Source organism: Zeugodacus cucurbitae, chromosome X (genome assembly GCF_028554725.1).
Source record: "Zeugodacus cucurbitae isolate PBARC_wt_2022May chromosome X, idZeuCucr1.2, whole genome shotgun sequence".
In the NCBI taxonomy this organism is placed as follows: domain Eukaryota; kingdom Metazoa; phylum Arthropoda; class Insecta; order Diptera; family Tephritidae; genus Zeugodacus; species Zeugodacus cucurbitae.
The window spans coordinates 9,942,501-9,950,000 of record NC_071672.1 but is presented as its reverse complement, the minus strand read 5'-3'; the positions used below and the strand labels follow the sequence as shown (position 1 = coordinate 9,950,000).

Sequence of the window (7,500 nt, the reverse complement as noted above, 5' to 3'; positions counted from 1 at the left end):
AAGAATTTAAGCACATGGTATATTACTGGATTGTATTTTTCAATCCATAATATTAATAGCATAAAAAGAAATATAGAAAATATATTCTTGAACACCTCATATTTGAACGAAATTTTATAATAAATAAGAATCTTAGTATTCCCAAAAACAATAAAATTTCAATATTATTATTTCAAATAATATATACATTTAGAGGAACGTCTAGCATAAAATATTATTTTATTCTAGGATTGCCTTAAATGTAAAAAAGCAAGAAAATAATATTGTTGTTATAATGAAGTAGTAGTACGGGATGAAAAGATTGAATATTTATTATTAAGAAAATTATTTTGGTGTTAAGAAATAATTATGTATGTTTCTTTAAAATAGCAAAAAGCTAAAATATAAAATAAATATAAATATTTTTATACAACCTCAACTCATATGGGACTACCCCCTGAATTTAAGCATATTAATGAGGGGAGGAAAAGAAACTAACAAGGATTTTCTTAGTAGCGGCGAGCGAAAAGAAAATAGTTCAGCACTAAGTCACTTTGTCTATATGGCAAATGTGAGATGCAGTGTATGGAATATCTTAATATCTAGTATGAGAAATTAACGATTTAAGTCCTTCTTAAATGAGGCCATTTACCCATAGAGGGTGCCAGGCCCGTATAACGTTAATGATTACTAGAAAGATATTTCCAAAGAGTCGTGTTGCTTGATAGTGCAGCACTAAGTGGGTGGTAAACTCCATCTAAAACTAAATATAACCATGAGACCGATAGTAAACAAGTACCGTGAGGGAAAGTTGAAAAGAACTCTGAATAGAGAGTTAAATAGTACGTGAAACTGCTTAGAGGTTAAGCCCGATGAACCTGAATATCCATTATGAAAAATTCATCATTATAACTGTGATATTTATAATATTATAGTAATAGTGTGCATTTTTTTCATATAAGGACATTGTAATCTATTAACATAATAAAATATTTATCAAAAGATCATTGGTGTTAAGTTTATTCAAATTAATTTGCTTTTAGCTTATTAACATAGAATAAATACTGATGATTTGATAAAGTGTTGATAGATTTTACATATATAATGCTTAAATTCTTTTGAATTTTACAATAATATTATTATCATTGATTTTAATATTAATTGTATGCATTTATATGATTAACAATGCGAAAGATTCAGGATACCTTCGGGACCCGTCTTGAAACACGGACCAAGGAGTCTAACATATGTGCAAGTCATTGGGTTATATTAAACCTAATGGCGAAATTAACTTAACTTTTATATAATGGGATTAATTTTTAGTGAAATATTTTACTATTAATTCAATCCCGGGGCGTTCCATATAGTTATGTATAATGATAATTTATTATTATTTATACCTCTAACTGGAGCGTACCTTGAGCATATATGCTGTGACCCGAAAGATGGTGAACTATACTTGATCAGGTTGAAGTCAGGGGAAACCCTGATGGAAGACCGAAACAGTTCTGACGTGCAAATCGATTGTCAGAATTGAGTATAGGGGCGAAAGACCAATCGAACCATCTAGTAGCTGGTTCCCTCCGAAGTTTCCCTCAGGATAGCTGGTGCATTTAAATATTATGTAAAATAATCTTATCTGGTAAAGCGAATGATTAGAGGCCTTAGGGTCGAAACGACCTTAACCTATTCTCAAACTTTAAATGGGTAAGAACCTCACCTTTCTTGATATGAAGGTTGAGGTTATGATATAATGTGCCCAGTGGGCCACTTTTGGTAAGCAGAACTGGCGCTGTGGGATGAACCAAACGTAATGTTACGGTGCCCAAATTAACAACTCATGCAGATACCATGAAAGGCGTTGGTTGCTTAAAACAGCAGGACGGTGGACATGGAAGTCGTAATCCGCTAAGGAGTGTGTAACAACTCACCTGCCGAAGCAACTAGCCCTTAAAATGGATGGCGCTTAAGTTGTATACCTATACATTACCGCTAAAGTACATGATTTATAATACAATTTCGGTTGGATTATAAATTTTGAAACTTTAGTGAGTAGGAGGGTACAATGGTGTGCTTAGAAGTGTTTGGCGTAAGCCTGCATGGAGCCGCCATTGGTACAGATCTTGGTGGTAGTAGCAAATAATCGAATGAGACCTTGGAGGACTGAAGTGGAGAAGGGTTTCGTGTGAACAGTGGTTGATCACGAGTTAGTCGGTCCTAAGTTCAAGGCGAAAGCCGAAAATTTTCAAGTTTTAATGAATTGTTGAGAATATATATTATTATGTTTTCTTCATAGTAATTAAACACTTGAATAATTTTGAACGAAAGGGAATACGGTTCCAATTCCGTAACCTGTTGAGTATCCGTTTGTTATTAAAAATGGGCCTTGTGCTCATCCTGGCAACAGGAACGACCATAAAGAAGCCGTCGAGAGGTATCGGAAGAGTTTTCTTTTCTGTTTTATAGTCGTACTACCATGGAAGTCTTTCGAAGAGAGATATGGTAGATGGACTAGAAGAGCATGACATTTACTGTTGTGTCGATATTTTCTCCTCGGACCTTGAAAATTTATGGTGGGGTTACGCAAACTTCTCAACAGGCCGTACCAATATCCGCAGCTGGTCTCCAAGGTGAAGAGTCTCTAGTCGATAGAATAATGTAGGTAAGGGAAGTCGGCAAATTAGATCCGTAACTTCGGGATAAGGATTGGCTCTGAAGATTGAGATAGTCGGGCTTGATTGGGAAGCAATACCATGGTTTATGTACTCGTTCTGGGTAAATAGAGAATTTCGGTTCTTGTTCCCCGGATAGTAGTTACGTAGCCAATTGTGGAACTTTCTTGCTAAAATTTTATAAGAATTATATCGCAAGATATATATTCTTATTTAATTATAACGATTATCAATTAACAATCAATTCAGAACTGGCACGGACTTGGGGAATCCGACTGTCTAATTAAAACAAAGCATTGTGATGGCCCTAACGGGTGTTGACACAATGTGATTTCTGCCCAGTGCTCTGAATGTCAAAGTGAAGAAATTCAAGTAAGCGCGGGTAAACGGCGGGAGTAACTATGACTCTCTTAAGGTAGCCAAATGCCTCGTCATCTAATTAGTGACGCGCATGAATGGATTAACGAGATTCCTACTGTCCCTATCTACTCAGTTGTTTGTAGAACCTCGAAGTGAACGGACGTGTTTGCGCATCATTGCGAGTTTTTAAAAGCGATTTTAAAAGTATTTTTCAGTATTTCTGAAAGTGATAAAATTTTTCGGTTTTTCCGGTCTGTCGGTAGCCTGTAGTGAAATAGACACAGTAAGCAGGTACGTGAGGGATTATACACATCGTCTGTATTCCCAAAAGTGTGTAAGGATAGCGGCTTAGGCCATTAACGTAGTGTGTATTAGTGAACGAAGTGTGGGATTTCCCAGCAGTGCGGGTATAGCGGCATCTGCCATTAACAAACCCTTGTACAGTGCAGGTAGTGAAAGATCTGTGTTTTTGTTGTGCGCGAGTGTAGGAGAAATGCTTCCACCACGGAGGAGAGGGGCAAAAGCCCCAGCGGAGAGCGAAGACTCCGGGCCTTCAATGGTCCAGGTGGAGTCATCGACGGACGAGGACGGAGTGGGGCAACCCTTACGGCCCCCACCCAAGAGGAAGGCGCGACTAGGTTCGCCACCACAGGCGAACTCAGGAGAGAGCGGTACAGATGGGGTACTCCAGAAGCTGGGCACGGTTGCAACCAAAGCAGCCGTAGACCAGAAGACGGCGGCGAAGGACGGAGCCAGTGGAAGCAGGCAAGGTTGCCCAAACAGCAAGGTAGGGGGCAACAAGGGGGGTAAAGGGGGTGCTATTGGGGGTGAGGGTCATGTTACGGCGATGAAAGCCGTAACAGCCCAGTTGAACGAGGTTGTGTTCGGGGCGAAAAGCCTCGAAGTCACAACGATGAAGGAACTCGTAGGGATCGCCTCTAAATATGAGGAGATCCTTATGAGTGTCCTGACGGAAAATGCTCATCTTCGTGGGCAAATTGAGGGTTTGAAGGGTGGTATTGGGACATCTTCTGTCCCTCGGAGAACAGCAGGGGCGGCTGCTGCTGCTCCCTCGGCGCCTGCCCCTCCAGCACCCGTGCTGGAGGCAATTGCGCCGACGGTGAGGAAACCAGTGGAAACCTGGTCGGTTGTTGTGAGGAGCAAGGCTCCTGTGACTTCCTCAAAGGAAGTCATAAATAAAGTTGTTAAGGAGGTGGGTCCTTCACTGGGTGTTCGCGTCCATGACGTGAAGACAATAAAGGGGGGTGGCGTAGTGATACGCACTCCCTCTGTTGCTGAGAGGGAGAAAGTGGCGAGCAACGCCAAATTCGGTGAGTTAGGGTTGGACGTTAGCGTCAATAAAAAGTTGGGCCCCAGGGTTGTTGTACAGGGTGTACATACGGAGATATCCCATGAAGAATTCATGGAGGAGTTGTTTCGGCTGAACCTTCGGGAGTTCAGCCCGGAGTCCAAAAAGACGGACGTGAGGATGGTCAGTCGTCCCTGGAAGGTGGCGACTGACGGCAGGACAAATGTTGTCCTAGAGGGTACGGACAAACTAATGTCCACCCTCCTGGATGCGGGTAGGTGCTACGTCAAGTGGTTCTCCTTCCGTGTCCGTGCGGATAGTCCCGTGACCGGCTGCTTCCGGTGCATGGGTTTTGATCACCGAGTGGCAGAATGCAGGGCCAAGGCCGACGTCTGTCGGAGGTGTGGTCAGGAGGGCCACAAGGCAGCCAGTTGCGTCAATGCCCCCCATTGTCGCAACTGTGCATTTAAAGGAAGGCCAGCTGGACATCTCATGATGTCGGCTGCCTGTCCGATTTACTGTGGGGTTGTCGGACGTGCTCTCGCCAGACATTAATGGGTGAGATTTTTCAATTAAATTGCCAGAATTCTTATGCAGTTATGTGTGAGTTAGGGAGTTGCATGATAGGGGCTGGGTGCAGCATCGCCTTACTCCAGGAGCCATACGCCACCAATTTTGGAATGGTAAGTGGTCTTCCTGGGGGTTTCAGGGTCTACACGGACCTTAGGTGTAATGCTGCAATAGTTGTGACTGACCCAAGCTATGACTGCATAGTTTTGGATTCGTCACAAGAGGGTGTATGTGTTTCTGTAGAGGGGGTGTTCGGTAGACTGATTGTTGCTAGCATGTATTGTAAGTTTAGGGAACCTATAGAGCCTTATCTGCGATACATGGATAACCTACTACTCCTTGCGAGTGGTAGCCCATTTATCCTAGGGATGGATGCGAATGCCACGTCCTCGATGTGGTTTAGCAAGTTTTCTCGATGGGCGCACAGATATCGGAGCCACATTCGGGGTCGGGCATTAAGCGAATGGATGGCCGCTAACAGCCTCCACATCCTAAATGAGCCAAGCGAGTGGTACACATTTCATGGTCTTAGAGGGGGGAGCGACATTGACGTGTCCTTGATCAATGAGGCAGCAAATAGGGCGTTCAGTTTTAGGTGGGAGATTATGGGAGGGTGGGGATTGAGCGATCATAATTTGATTAAAATTATGGTTACTCCTAATTCCCCTCCCTCGACGCATGCAAGTCCATTGCGGCGATGGCGTACCTCTGGTATCGACTTGAACCAATATGGACAGTGTGTTAGGGAAGCGGTATTGGATATACCGCTCAGTGAGTTTGAAAATCTGGGGGTGGACGAGCAAATTGCTCGGTTGTATGAATTGGTCTGGGGAGTGAACGATAGGTTGTTGAGGAAGTATAAAGATTTCAGGGTTAGGAAAATTAAGTGGTGGACGCAGGAGTTAACCCTGAAGAGGAGGGCTGTCCGGCGATTGAGACGGAAGTTTCAACGCGCTCGGCGGTCAAATTCGGATAGGTTGGCCCAGATTAGGAACGATTTCAGTTGTGCGATGCACGAGTATAAGGCCATGCTTATAAAAATCAAAGAAGAGGAGTGGAGGGGGTTCGTTAATGAACATAGGGATGACCCCTGGGGTCAGGTCCTAAAGATTTGTAGGGGTCGTAGGAGGGAGGACATCACTTCTCTTCGTGTTGATGACACTGTGTTATCAACATGGAGTGAGTGTGCAGGGGTTCTGTTAGGAGCATTCTTTCCTAGGGCTGAGGAGCTGGCACCTCTCGCACAAGAGGTACCGGTTCCTCCACTTGATGATGGGGAGTTGGGATATGCCTTTAGCCTGGTTAGGTCTAAACGGTCCCCAGGTCTTGATGGTTTGAACGGAGAGTTGTGTAAAAGCTTGTGGAAGTTCATTCCGGAATACTTGGAGGTCATTTACGATAAGTGCATTTGTGAGGGATATTTTCCACGTGAGTGGAAAAGTGCTAGGGTTGTTCCTCTCCTGAAGTCACCTGATAAGATTAGGAGTGATCCACGATCTTATCGGGGCATCAGTCTTCTTCCAGTGCTGGGTAAAGTACTGGAGAGGGTTATGGTGGAACGGCTTCAGGAGCTAACGCGGGATTTGAGGTCGGATAGGCAGTATGGCTTTAGGAAGGGACGTAGTGTAGAGGACGCCTGGATGTATGTTCAGCGTGCTGTCCGGGAGAATGCCAACAAATATGTCCTTGGCATATTTGTCGATTTCAAGGGGGCATTCGATTACCTAATCTGGGATCGCGTGATTCAACGATTGGAGGAACTTGGCTGTCCGGAAATTAGTCTCTGGCAGAGCTACTTTTCGGACAGAAAAGCCTCTATCGTAGGAATGAATGGTAGCGCGGACATTAGGGTAGAACGGGGCTGCCCACAGGGATCCATCTGTGGTCCATATATTTGGAACCTAATGATGGACTCTCTGCTTGGCCAACTTGAAACGCTTTGTGGTTGTTGTGCATATGCAGACGACCTTCTGCTCCTAGTTGACGGTCGTTCACGATTGGAGTTAGAACGAAAGGGTGAACGACTGTTAGGAATTGTTCACAATTGGGGTATAGGTGTGGGGGTTGACGTATCGATTGACAAGACGGTGACAATGCTCTTGAAAGGCATACTGTCATCGGCTCGTCCACCGATTATCCGAATGAATGGGGTCAATATCAGGTATGTGACGCAAGTCAAATATCTGGGATTGACCATCGGCGAAAGGATGTGTTTCAACCCTCACTTGGTTTACGTGGAGGAGCGATTGTTAGGAATTGCCGGCAAGATCAAGCGCGTGTTAAGGAGTGATTGGGGTCTCGGACGTCGTGCGGTTCGCACTATATATAGTGGCTTATTTGTGGCCTGTGCCACATATGGAGCCGCTATATGGTGGGAATTAGCATCAAAGGTCAGGGGTCGCCAAAAACTTCTTTCCATACAACGTTGTTTGATGCTTGCCTGTTTGCCTGTATGTCGCACAATTTCTACAGATGCGTTGCAGGTGTTGTTAGGTGCGCCTCCTCTTGACCTGATTGTTATACAGCGTGCTGTTGCATTTAGGTTAAGAAGAGGCTTAAGTGTCTCATTGCTGTCGAATTGGATTTCCGATGAGGATGTTGCGAGGGAGG

The 7,500-nt window shown here is 44.0% G+C and overlaps 1 pseudogene; it reads left to right on the top strand.

The window, feature by feature from the left end:
* Nucleotides 1-409: 409 nt before the first annotated feature.
* The window catches only part of LOC128923366 (large subunit ribosomal RNA), a 9,311-nt pseudogene continuing 2,220 nt past the window's right edge, over nucleotides 410-7,500 (top strand).